Genomic DNA, 10,814 nt, shown 5'->3' with positions numbered 1-10,814 from the left:
GTGTGAGTCTCCATGTTTCCGTCGCATTTGCGTTAAAATCTTTGGACGCTGCCAGAAACCGGAAATGGAATAAGTGTTGCGCCACCGTAAAGTGTCCCCCGTCGTTCGCTCAGTTGGTTGTGGTTTGTAACTTTAGCACCAGATGCACCAGAAAATTACAAAAATTACACACTGGAGCTTTAAAGATGTGTAGCAACCCTGTTAAACCTTTCCTGTTCGACAAGAAAAAGAAGCTGTAATAAACGTACAGAATAAATACTGTGTGAAAATGGAGACGCCTATTTACGTACGTAACACGCACATCATGACGAGCTGATTGCTATCGTCCGTGCTCACTCTCGGATTGAGAGTACGACTGATGTCGGGAGCATATTACGGAGGGTCGTCATGCTGAGACGGCGGGATAACATCTCAACGCCTTGAATTCCCACGCGCGTCGAAGTTGTGGGGCCTGAAAGAATTCTTTTGTGCGAGATTTTTATCCGCAACATCTCAGAGATGTGACATTATGACAAGTGTTTCTAAAAAAAATTAGCAAAGCAAAGTGAAAGACAGCGCTTGGCAAACCACACATAGATTGGTGTGTGTGGTGGATGTGAAATATGTTATGAGACAGTTAGAACAATGCAGACACTGTCTCTTCAGTTTTTGCCTAAATTTATCTCCGTTTTCTTTGTCTGTTAAGTTTTCTCTTTCTCTCTCGCTCTGCGGCTCATGAATATGTTTTGACTTGCACAGAGAACATCCCCGACCACAACAAGACAAATGTGCGCTCGCATTTTCCGCAGTAGACCGGCAGGGTTTTTCCGGGAAGTTCAGAGTTTCACTTCTGGGGTCACGGGCTGGATGGATGGCCGTGGAAGTCAGGGGGTCCCGCCAGACTCTTCCTCTCTCCCAGGGGGCAGACAGAGGAAGCAGTCGTCCCAGTGCGGCTATTCCTGGACTACGCACGCGCACGCACGCACACACACACACACACACACACACATATGTTCTGATGAATACTGACCTTTTACCTTTGTGCACAGGGCCTCAGTGTGACCGACAGACTGTGGGGACACGCTGCTCCTTCACACTGACAGGTTGAGGTATCATGACTCATCTCAATGAGGACCGCACATGTACGTGTGTGTGTGTGTGTGTGTGTGTGTGTGTGTGTGTGTGTGCGTGTGACTGTGACAACTTGAAAGCGTATCAGGTTTACAGTGTCGCATGCTCTCATCCCTCGGTGTTCAACATGGAATTCCCAGCATGTCAGAGAGGAAGGAGATGTATTCCTATACCGTGTGTGAATGTGTGTGTGTGTGTGTGTGTGTGTCTATGTTTGAACAGGTGAATTAATGCAGAACAGATCCGCAGCTTGCACAGGTGTTTGACGCCGGTGTGTGAGATCTTTGTGACACGGAGGAAACACAAGCGCGATTTGCTTTTCATCGGGTAATTCATTTTCCACTATTAAGAAAGCTACACAACAAAGCTGGGCAATAGGTGAGGACTGGCCTTTGAGGTGATTACAAATACATCACATACATTGATAAATAAGTCTTTTCTCTTTGTGCACGTGACATGAGCATTTTCTAAAGCCAACTGGGGAAAGAGTTACGCCGGCTTTTTGTTCAGATTCATATTGGTACAGTATCACACAATTTACCCTACCGACAAGTTTGAAAAAACACGTTTTCTTGGAAACAGTTTTCTTCATGAATAATAAGCAGACCTCAACGTGTAAAAGTTCCCCCTTCAAAACATGTAGAGGTACTATTTTTTCTCGCTTCATGACACGTGGACATCCATGTAGGACTTCAACTTCATTACATAAAGTTCTATTATTACTTCTGTTGCACGAAATCCACCGTTCTGACCGACAATCAAAAGGTACGTGGACGAGACTGAACCCAGCCAATAACCTTTTAGTTAAAAGAGAGGAGCTGCTCGTTTTGGGTGAGTCAAGGTCAGAGCGTCTGTCCGTCTGATGAAAGCTGCGTCTTCTCCAGTCGCGGTGTGTTCACCCTTCCCTCCTCCCACCACCTCCTGTTTCCCGCACTGTGCCTGCGCTTCCTTGTGAGAGTGCTAATTGACATCCCGTCCAATATCCTGACCTAATTAATAGAGTGATTCTTCTTTTTTTCTTTTTTTGGGGCCCGTCCTGTCCTCTTGCCAACTTCCTGTGTCACCGCAGCCTGTCGCAGGATGAGGCGAGCAGCCGCCCGCTGCACTCCCACCACGGAGTTCAAGCACGGGTCACACGGCCTCCGCACACAGCAGCCAACCCCCGCGCAACTCCTTCTGCTGGTGTAGTAGCCAGTTTAAAACTGAACCGACTCTTCTGTCAAAGATGATCCCCGATTAATCCCTCAGGATCGACAGCAGCCTGGTTGGCTTCTAGGTTTATCGCCACCGCCAAGGCGGTCATGTTCTCCCTGCCATTTACTCAAACACTAGACGCACACGGGCAAAGGATTGAATATTGAATATTTCGCGTGTCTGTTGCGTTGTGAAACAGCAATTAGACGAATACAAGGCGCTACAGAACTTTCTTTCTCTACTGAAACCCAGACTAATGAAATACTCTGTGACGATCACCAGCTGCAAAATGAAGACACCCCCGCCAAGTCAGTGTTTGGAGCAAGTGTCTGAGACACAGTTGGCCTTTACAGCCGAAGGGAAATAAATTCAAAAGGAAAAGATTGTGTGACGAAATGGGTCGCTGGAAAGAGAAGAAACTGCATTCTGCAGCTGTAGTCGTGCTAGCGATGATGATGACTGATTTCTTTGAGCTCCCCGGCATCAATTATTACATATTAATGTATAAATAATGTGCTCCATGAATTTACGTCACAAAGTTATGTAAGTGACATCACTAGCAGGGGGTTTATGATTAATCCCTTACACATTGTCCAGAAAATCAGTCACTGCTTTGAACAGGCAAACATTTTGGAAATGGGATCCCTGGGAAAATTTGCCGCACAGCACCCTGAAGTGCACAATGGAATAATAACTCTGGAACCAAGAATAGTAGAGTACAAGCAGTAAACGTTGCCAAACTGTAAGTTTGACTGTTACATCTGGTAGTATTTTTCCTGCCAGGTCTTGATTTAGGCTTTATAGCCTCATATTCCATTTTGAGCCTCATATTGTATTTGAGTTGAATTAAAAATTCAAATGTGACCCCCGGCTAACATGGCTGCCCACTGGCATTGTTTGTGGCTCTGTGAATCACCTCGGAGTTTCCTTCTCAAAGAACCGCTTTGAGGAGGTGGTGAGCAAAGGAGGCAGCACCGAGTCAAGGGAGGAAAAGGGAAGGGGGGTTGCGGAGAAGGAGAGGGAGGAAGGGCAGAATCGCAGCCGTGCTGTTGTGTGTTTTCCCATGCAGCGTCAACAGCGGAGGAAGTGGAAGAGAAGCAGCTAAATATACAAACAGCACAATGAGGCGGGCGAGCGTGGAGCAGCTGTGGAACATGGCTGTCACCAGGTTCCAGAGTGTGAAAACGCCGAGGGCCACCTTTTATTCATACATGAAGGGATGACTGAGAGTAAACACTGGTTTACTGATACAGACACATCAAGAAAACAGAGATAAAGTGATCAACTGTTGAGGTATCACTCAGGTGTTGATGTCAGGGGGTATAGCTCAGTGGTAGAGCATTTGACTGCAGATCAAGAGGTCCCCAGTTCAACTCTGGGTGCCCCCTGCAGGTAATTTACTCAGATGGCATTCCTTTGCTGACTAATCGGGCGTTCAATGTTTTTTTCCGCGTGATGAGATAACATGCAAAGACGCAATTTCTGCGTCATTCGGTTCACTGGAATATTTTAACTTGAGCAAAATATTCGCCTGAAGCAAAGTCGCCAAGTTGCAAAGTCGTTGAGATAGACATCTGGTTGAGTTGACAGCTCCCCAAAAGTGCAGCCAAAGCATTTCAATGGACCCCTGTTGGAAGGCCAGCCTGGGACCCAGACGAATTCTGGGGAGGTCATTTACATTTGCTCAGCCAGAATATGCTCTGGATCCACAGACATTGTGGAATCATCATCACAGACGTCTCCTCTCTGCTCTAGTGTGTTGACATTTTCCCGTCGCTAAACAGATGTCAAATGATTCGTCTGCGTCCTTTGGTAACGCCTCTTGTAAATCGGAAACGAACCAAGGGGGCCCAGACTGGAACGCATATAAGTATTAGTCTTACAACCCCAGGTTAGTATATCCTACCTGCCATAATACCATCCTCCTCCGTGTGCGTGGATGTCTACAATTCACTCAGATGGAGTAAAGGGTTGTAGGTTGGACTTCAGAGTAAGCAACCAAACACCCTCAGTGCGGTATATCTGTAGGGGGCACCCAGAGTTGAACTGGGGACCTCTTGATCTGCAGTCAAATGCTCTACTGCTGAGCTATACCCCGATACAGATGCCAATGATTCCACTTAATCATCATCAAACACTAATTGGGTTTCTATGAAGCGATTGAAATTAGGGTCTTTGCCGACCAAAGATTGTATATAATGATAGACGACATGACAGCTCCCCAAAAGAGAAGCCATCTTAATGGCTCCCTGGTGTAGGACATAATACCTGCCTCCTCCATGTTAGTGGATGTGCATAACTCACTCTGACGGAGTAAAGGATTGCAAGTTCACTCGTTGGCAGAGGGAGATAACAAGTGTCCTTAGTGAAGTCACCTGTAGGGGGCACCAAGAGTTGAACTGGGGACCTCTTGATCTGCAGTCAAATGCTCTACCACTGAGCTATAGCCCCATTGGCAATTACTCATATACTTGCTGATCACCAAACACAGTTTAATTGCTTAATTGAGAAGCAGTAGTAAAAATTACAATCTGAAAACAGTTTCCTGTTTCTCTCCATCTAAGCATCAATGAGCACCATCCTCTGAAAGTACTTGTGTAGCGAAAGGCATATGTTGTTTTCCTGGCACATGCACAGTTCACTGATTCATTGTTATTGAAGAGGGCACCTAGTGTAGGGGGCACCCAGAGTTGAACTAGGGACCTCTTGATCTGCAGTCAAATGCTCTACCGCTGAGCTACACCCCCACATACATTTATCATTTGCTTTTTGATTAAAATTAAAGTGGATTTAGCATTCGCCTGTCTCTGAGCTCACACCTGATTCAAAGATTTCCCATGCTTGTCTTTGTTTTGTATTTTAAATTGGGGACATCCTTAGCTGGAGTAAAAAAGCTCTACCGCCGAGCTATACCCAATAAGATAAGTCGGGTCCGTATACTCATCAACAGGCACTGTTTCATTGCTTATTTAATCAGCTCTAAAGTCATATAGTTTTTGCAGGTACAGTGTAACTTTAAGGAAGCAAAAACTCTCCTACACACAGGGGGCACCCAGAGTTGAACTGGGGACCTCTTGATCTGCAGTCAAATGCTCTACCACTGAGCTATACCCCCACAGGATGATTTTGTTTTGCTTTTTAATGAAAAATAAAGTGGATTTAGAATTCACCATGTGATCAAAATCTGTGACTGAGCTCACACCTGACTCAAAGATTTCCCATCCTTGTATTTTTTAAATTTTTATTGGGGCTTCGCTGAAGTTAAAAAACTCTACCACCGAGCTATACCCAATGAGAAAAGTTAGGTCGATATACTTATCTAAGTCACTGTTTCATCAGCTGTAAACTCCAACACGAAGAGACAACAATCTTATTCATTTTCATAAACAGTAAGGTCATCTTCTCGCAAGTTGCAGTGAGGTTACAGGTTTCAGGCACTTCCACACAAAGTTGTTGTAGGTACAGTGGAACTGTAGGATTGCTAACAACTTCCTACATACAGGGGGCACCCAGAGTTGAACTGGGGACCTCTTGATCTGCAGTCAAATGCTCTACCACTGAGCTATACCCCCTCTTACAGGAACGGACAAATCAGTGACTACCTATTCCATGAGAGATAAACACCTCAGACCAAATCACCCTTACACCGTAAACCACTTCTCTGCCATTCATCTCTATTATATCAGTCACAACATAATATAACCCACCTTGCTTTTGGTTTTTGCTGTTGCAGGCCATAGAGTATGTGTTTCATCTCGATATGTAAACGTCCCAACATCCCCAACAAAAACGTAGGACTCTGCGATTGTTTTATGACCCGGTCTGAGGAAGCCCAACAGAGACTGACAGCAAACATGTCATGAAAACATACATGACTTTTTCCACTTTTAACCACAATTAGAGTCCCGTAAAATCTGACATGAAAGAGTTAAAGGACCTGACACACATTTGGACACCAGCAGCTCCCACAACCACCCACTAATACTCACAAAATGAGATCACCAATTACAACTCTGTTGTCTGTTGTTATTGGTGTTTGGCTGTCAGAAATCAATAACGACAGAGGGGCCAAAACAGATACAGGGCCCCTATTAATGTCACAACTATAACCGATCTTCAAATGGGCTGAGCTAAACAGAAAAGCATGAAGAGCTGCAGGGAGAGTGAGCAAGTTCCACTGCTCTGTGCTCACAGGGAGAGTGTCTCAATACAGATAAGTGTAAAATGCTCCAAAAGAACAAAACAAATCGTGAATGTTTATTTGAATTTGGCCGGGAGATATTTGACAAAGTGGCCAAATTGTTTTCTCGAGGCCAATAATTGTGATTTGTCATGTGAGTTTTCTCATCTAAAGGTACAATTCAAGGCTATTTAACACAATGACATGTTATATGATACAACATGACATTATACAGTGCCGTACAACCCCAAATGACATGATACAGAGCGACACTAGGATGTATATGCTATCTTACATTACAGGGAGATGTTATGTTATGCAATCTAATGAAATACACAGTCGTTGTACTGCATGAGTACCGAATTTAGAGCCTGTTGCAACATGAGTTAACTGTAAGCAATATTTTACTCTCGCCACGAAACATAAACGGTGTCCGTCCGCTCACACTGCAACATTACAGAGTCATGTTTCCAATTCCTACACAACCTTTAAGCTCCTCTTCTCCTCGCCTCATCGCCTCTTGACGTGTCAGTGGCTCTCTTCACAGGTGTAGCACTGTCCTCAAACACACATTCACACACACACACACACACACACACACATACACTTTGATCTGAGGGGCGGTTCGTTGAATCGGTGGGAATTTCCACTTGTATCACAGTTGGAGGATTGCCTTCCTCTACCGTCCAAAAAGGGGAAAAAAGTACTTATATTTCTCTTTCCTCCAAGTCGTCTGAAGCTTCCTGAGATTTTGCCCTTTGGGGTTGGAAGCCTTGCGCACTCCTCCTCTTCCTCACTCCCTTTTTTTTCTTCCTCTTCCTCCTCCTCCTCCTCCTTCAAGCCACACTCAATCCTCACATTGTTCATCGCCTTGTGATCCTTCCACATCCAGGCCACCAAGTGCCTTCCATAGGTCTTCCATAAGGTCTCGGTGTCACACATCAAAAAGCCCCTTCATGCACTTTCATAACATGTTCACTGTGCTGCTGACAAGAGCCCGTAGCAGAGGGGGGGAGGAGGAGGAGGAGGAGAAGTCAGTTTGATAAGGCATGTGAGGCAATTCAGAGATGCGAAATATACTGCTCAGAAATACAAAAAAAGAAATGTCATGACAGCGGATACCGGGACAAAGTCAACGCTTTTTTGGCGGAGTTTGGTGCCCGACGAGCCGCCTCCTCAAGAACATCGTTGAAGGCAAGTGTTGGGGTGAGCAAGCTAACTAAGAAGCTGAGAACTCAATCAGGAGAAGAATTTGTGAAGGAGCCTTGTTGTTGTTGTTGTTGCTGCTGCTGCGAGAATCTGACAAAAGACAGTTTTTTTCGACAAAAAGCGTCAGAGCCAAGATTAATGATATGACGCGAAAAAAATAACTCCTGTTTCTTTCTGGCTTGTGATGAGACAACAGATATAATATTGTTATTTTTGTGCAGGGAATCACTGCAGAGTTTGATGAATGACAGCGCCAAAGGTGAGGATCATCATCATCGTCATCACTACCATCTGCCGTCAGACAAAAGAGTTGGTGTGATATATACGTGCAACAAGTTAACGTGGACTGTAAAGGTTCTAAAAAAATCTTTCAAGTTACCTATTAACAGTAAAATGCGGGGGGGGGGGGGGGGGGGGGGGGGATTTTCCTTTCACTGTGGTGCCCACACCTTGTTTGAAAACTGGTGCTGTGGAGCTCTGACAGGATTTTTTCCGTTGTAAAAACAAATGATGGCCTTGAAACGGGGGGGCACCTCCTCCACCTCTCTGCCACCCCCCCCCCCCCCCCCCCCCCCCCCCCCCCCCGCCGGGGGGAAACATTCTGCCCGGGTTTCAAACTTTCGTCCAAAAAAACCCCCCCAAATTGGTCGAAAGCCCACGGAACAAAGACGGAGCTTGTGCAAAGGTGCGTTTGGCTGATTCAGTCGTCATATTCACATGATATTGGAGTCTCGACACCACATTCAGAGGTAGAATCAAGGTTAAGTTAAGGATGTGGTTGAAGAAACTGTCGCGTAACTGTAGATGTCACAATATCTGCAGCCATGTTGCAGTCGAGTTCCCCCCCCCCCCCCCCCCCCCCCTTGTTATCCTCCGACAGAGATACAGATTAAAATCATAAAGGAAAAAAAGGGCTGCAGGGCTGAGAGATCTGAAATTACTCCAAACCTCCCTGCACCTGCGTTTCCCCGAGTCGAGCAGTTAACCAGTTTTTTTTTCTTCTTTTTCTCCTCCTTTCGAGATGAACGACTTTCAGTGAAGCACGACCGCAGCTCTTTCCAGCCGAGGGGGTTGTTTTCCTGGGGCGTGAGGGCAAACAGACAACCCCCCCCTCCCCCAAAAAAAACGAACTCGGACTCCAGCTCTCACTTTTTTTTGGAGACAAAGCTTCATCAATGTCACAGGGGGGGGGGGCACACGCCAGTGCGAACGATGAGCACACACGCGCGTGTGCGCACACAGACGTGGCCCAGACGCAAATGCACACGTTGCACTCGCTCGAAAGGAAAAGCCACTTCCCTAAATTTACCATCTGGGGGGATTTTTGGCGGTTTTTCTGTGTAAATTTGCACAGTTGTGGGTTTTTTTTCTATACCGAGCAGCTAAGAAAAGTCTGTGTGGCTACGTGGAGCCGGGGGGGGGGGGGGGGGGAAGTGCGTCAGCACAGGAGGAATATTGACTTCTCGGGACACATTCATCCATTCACACACACAGTCTGCACTATATTGGGTTGGTGTTTGCTGGTGTGTCTGACGCCCCATAGTCAGGGTCCTTGTCTCGGATGTCGTTCAGACTGGGGGGCGAAAAACAGAAGTTCATTTTTGTGTCTGAACACAAACTGCAGACTTGAGAGCGGGGCGGCTTCCGGCCCCGTGTTTGTTGTGATCATCCAGGACAAGTGTGGTTTGGAGATTTGCTTCGAGTAAAAACTATTTTTGGGTTGTTTTGTTCTTAAGCTTTTGGAAAACACTTCTTTTTCTTTAATTGCATCATTTATTTTGGGCTCCTGTGTGTATGGAGGAGTATTAGGTACTAGGGCCAGGGGGAAGATTTTTTCTTTTTTATTAATGAGGGGGAAGATGTTTTTATTTATTTAACATTTCAACAATAAAGACAAAGTGCCGAGATTAAAGTCGAAACAGCCCTAAACGTCCGTGTTGTGCTTCCAGATCGGCTGTCACACATCCACGTTAACTAACGTTAGCGAAGCTACGTTAGCGAAGCTACGTTAGCGAAGCTACATTAGTGAAGCTACGTTAGCGAAGCTCCGCTAGCTCCGCTAACTGCACCACTCTCCAAATTCATTAACGGTTGTTTTCCAGTTGAACGTCATCGTGTCGGGACACACGTCGACGTTCACGTTGCAAACACCCGTTGTCACCGCGGCGTTTCTTCCACATTCAGCCTGTCAATAATAATATCGCAACTTTACAACTATGGCTAGCAGCGAGCGTTAGCTTAGCAAACTGGCTAACAGAACGTCAACATCCGGTTGTTTGGTGCTGCTGAAAAGTGCTTCCGGGTCACAACTTTCGACTTCTTCTTATGACTGGCCCTAACACTCTTCTGTATGTGTGACCCTGCAGTAACTCGGCGACCCGAACATTTAAACTGCACCACCGATGCCAGAAGCCACGCTGGACCTGACCCGGTGGAGACTCCATTCGGGACATGAAATCCAATTCCTTTTTTTTTTTTTTATTTAAAGTGTATTACTGATATTGCAAAAGTAATAATAATACATGAAATTTATAATAAAAAACAACATTTCAGAACTGAAAACCTGCCAAATGAACTGTTGACCTAAAGAGCTTGAGATTAGACTTGGGTGTGTCAGGAATGAGTTCATGTTTGACCCCGGACTGAGGTGAGTCAGCCTCAGTCAGCTCGGTCTCGTACGACACAACAACAGTGGATCACAGCTTGTTAGCACCTGACACCTGACCTCCGTGATCGGCTACCTGATGTTTTTTCCATACCGCGGGCGAGGTCTATATGGATACGGCAAGGATATCCGGTAATGTTTCCTGAGACATAATGAGTTTTTTGCCAACTGATGGCAAGGGGCATTTTAAATCCCCCAAACTTGGCGATGTTTGATTTTCACTATTCAGAAAGTCCCCGGGAAAAAATGGGGTTGATTTTTTTTAAAAATGGGTCAGAACTGGAAGGCAGGTGAGAGGGTTAATGAAACATGAAGGACGGAAAAGACGAAAGCATGAGAGAGAGAGAGAGAGAGAGAGAGAGAGAGAGAGAGAGAGAGACGGCAGGAGAAAATGACTGTGAGGAAAAACTATTTCTGGAATGCACCTTCTCTTAAAGTCTAACCAGGCAACACGCA

At 45.7% G+C, this 10,814-nt stretch overlaps 6 non-coding genes across 6 annotated transcripts; 1 reads left to right on the top strand and 5 right to left on the bottom strand.

Annotated features, from left to right (window-relative positions):
* The first annotated feature begins 3,620 nt into the window (after positions 1–3,620).
* trnac-gca lies at positions 3,621–3,692 on the top strand. Its single transcript has one exon. It is a non-coding gene; the product is annotated as a tRNA-Cys (tRNA).
* Positions 3,693–4,330: 638 nt separating this feature from the next.
* Positions 4,331–4,402, bottom strand: trnac-gca. Its single transcript has one exon. It is a non-coding gene; the product is annotated as a tRNA-Cys (tRNA).
* Positions 4,403–4,683: 281 nt separating this feature from the next.
* On the bottom strand, positions 4,684–4,755 carry trnac-aca. Its single transcript has one exon. It is a non-coding gene; the product is annotated as a tRNA-Cys (tRNA).
* A 224-nt stretch (positions 4,756–4,979) lies between these two features.
* On the bottom strand, positions 4,980–5,051 carry trnac-gca. The gene has a single exon. It is a non-coding gene; the product is annotated as a tRNA-Cys (tRNA).
* Positions 5,052–5,347: 296 nt separating this feature from the next.
* trnac-gca lies at positions 5,348–5,419 on the bottom strand. Its single transcript has one exon. It is a non-coding gene; the product is annotated as a tRNA-Cys (tRNA).
* Positions 5,420–5,804: 385 nt separating this feature from the next.
* Positions 5,805–5,876, bottom strand: trnac-gca. The gene has a single exon. It is a non-coding gene; the product is annotated as a tRNA-Cys (tRNA).
* Between the last annotated feature and the right edge of the window lie 4,938 nt (positions 5,877–10,814).

The sequence above is a fragment of the Scophthalmus maximus genome, chromosome 8 (assembly GCF_022379125.1).
Source record: "Scophthalmus maximus strain ysfricsl-2021 chromosome 8, ASM2237912v1, whole genome shotgun sequence".
Classification (NCBI taxonomy): domain Eukaryota; kingdom Metazoa; phylum Chordata; class Actinopteri; order Pleuronectiformes; family Scophthalmidae; genus Scophthalmus; species Scophthalmus maximus.
This window is presented reverse-complemented; position numbering and strand designations above follow the sequence as displayed.